This window comes from Eubalaena glacialis, chromosome 2 (assembly GCF_028564815.1).
Source record: "Eubalaena glacialis isolate mEubGla1 chromosome 2, mEubGla1.1.hap2.+ XY, whole genome shotgun sequence".
NCBI lineage: Eukaryota > Metazoa > Chordata > Mammalia > Artiodactyla > Balaenidae > Eubalaena > Eubalaena glacialis.
Window position 1 is genome coordinate 30,427,297 of NC_083717.1, and position 2,033 is coordinate 30,429,329.

The 2,033-nt window shown below is 40.1% G+C and overlaps 1 pseudogene; it reads right to left on the minus strand.

Moving 5' to 3' along the window:
- Nucleotides 1-251: 251 nt before the first annotated feature.
- On the minus strand, nucleotides 252-601 carry LOC133084883 (small ribosomal subunit protein eS26-like; annotated as a pseudogene).
- Nucleotides 602-2,033: the final 1,432 nt, after the last annotated feature.

Genomic DNA, 2,033 nt, shown 5'->3' on the forward strand with positions numbered 1-2,033 from the left:
GCAGCTTCCCACTAGCTATCTGTTTTACACGTGATAGTGTATATATGTCAATGCTACTGTCTCTGTTGGTCCCACCCTCCCCTTCCCCCACTGTGTCCACAAGTCCGTTCTCTATGTCTGCATCTCTTTTCCTGCCCTGCAAATAGGTTCATCAGTACCATTTTTCTAGGTTTTTTTTTTTTTAAGTCTAATTTCCAGGTTATTGTCTTTTCAGAGAACAGTATTTCTTCAGTCTCTAAGGACCTAACTCCTTACAGGGGCTTTGGTGGAGGTTGTGGGGCAGCCCCCGCAGGTCTAAATCAGGGTGAAGGTGTTTGGTCCTTCCAGGCTTTCCAAGAAGGAGAACTATTCCTATCTTGCTGTGAATGGCACAACTCACACAGTAATGTAGTTTCACATACAGCTTGGGAAGCACACAGGCATGGAAAACACTCGCTTTGGAAATGTCCCTGATGGCTTCGCCCTCTACTATGTTCCAGATGTCGAACTTCTTAATGGCCTTGTCCTTGGGCATGCATCGGGCACAGCTGGTGCAGGGAATAGGCTGCACGTGGCCACAGCCCTTTTTGGCACGACCATTGTTCCTTCTTTCCTTGGTCATCTTGGAAGTGAGGAGGCGAGAGAGCCTCCTCCTTTCTTGATGTAGATCTGAGTTAACGACCTTTTTCATTTTCTTTCTCTCTAAAGAACTTCCTTTAAACATGTTTTGCAGGGCAGGTCTACTGGCAACAAAATCCCTCAATTTTTGTCTGTCTGAGAGAGCTTTTATTTCTCCTTCACTTTTGAATGGTAATTTCAAAGGGTACATAATTCTAGGTTGGTGGGGTTTTTCTCTCAGCCCTTTAAATATTTCACTCCACTCTCTTCTTGCTTGCATGGTTTCTGAGGAGAAACCATGTAATGGTTTAAATTTAAACCATATAATGGTTTAAATTTAAATGATGTAAATCTTTCCTTTGCTCATCTATAGATAAGGTGTTTTTTCCCCTCTGGCTTCTTTCTTCTTTTATCTTTGATTTTCTATATTTGAAAACGATATGCCTAGGTGTAATTTTTTTGGCATTTATCCTGCTTGGTGTTCTCTGAGCTTCATGAGTCCGTGGTATTCTGTCTGACATCAATTTGGGGGAATTCTCAGTCATCATTGTTTCAAATATTTCTTCTGTTCCTTTCCCTCTTTCTTTTCCTTCTGGTAACCCCATTATGCATATGTTATGCCTTTTGTAGTTGTCTCACTGTCCTTGGACATCCTGTTCTGTTTTGGAGGTTTTTTTTCAGTCTTTGGTCTCTTTGTTTTTCAGTTTTAGAGGTTTCTATTGATGTATCCTCAAGATTAGAGATTCTTTCCACAGCCAGCTCCAGTCTACCAATAAACTGATCAAAGGCATTTTTCATTTCTGTTACAGTACTTTTGATTGCTAGCATTTCTTTTTGGTTCTTTCTTAGGGCTTTTATCTCTCTGCTTACACTCCCCATCTGTTCTTGCATGCTGTCTACTTTATTCATTAGAGCACTTGGCATATTAGTGATAATTGTTTTAAATTGCTGGTCAGATAATTCCAATATCCCTGCCATGCCAGATACTGATGCTTGTTCTGTCTCTCCAAATTGTGGGGCTTCTTTTGTTTTGGGGTTTTTTTTTTTGCCTTTTAGGAGGCTTGTAATTTTTTCTTGATAGCCAAACATGATGTACTGAGCAAAAGGAATTGCTATAAATAGGCTTTTAATGTTCTGGTGGGGAGGTGTGTGTTACGTCTATGATTAGGTCTCAGTTTTTTAGTGGGTCTATGCCTCTGGTCTGTGAACTGCACAAGTGTTTTTTAGTTTTTTTTTCTCTTCTGTTTTAGATGGAACAGGATAGCTAGAATGGGCTAGAGTTGAGTATCATGCCCTGTGTCCTCCCTTTATAGATCCAAGAAGAGTTGTTGATTTTGCAGTTTGTTCAACATTTACTTGTTGTTAGGATGGAGTAGTAGCTTCCAAGCTCCTTACATGCAGAACCAGAAACTGTATTCATAAGTTTATTAAAAATC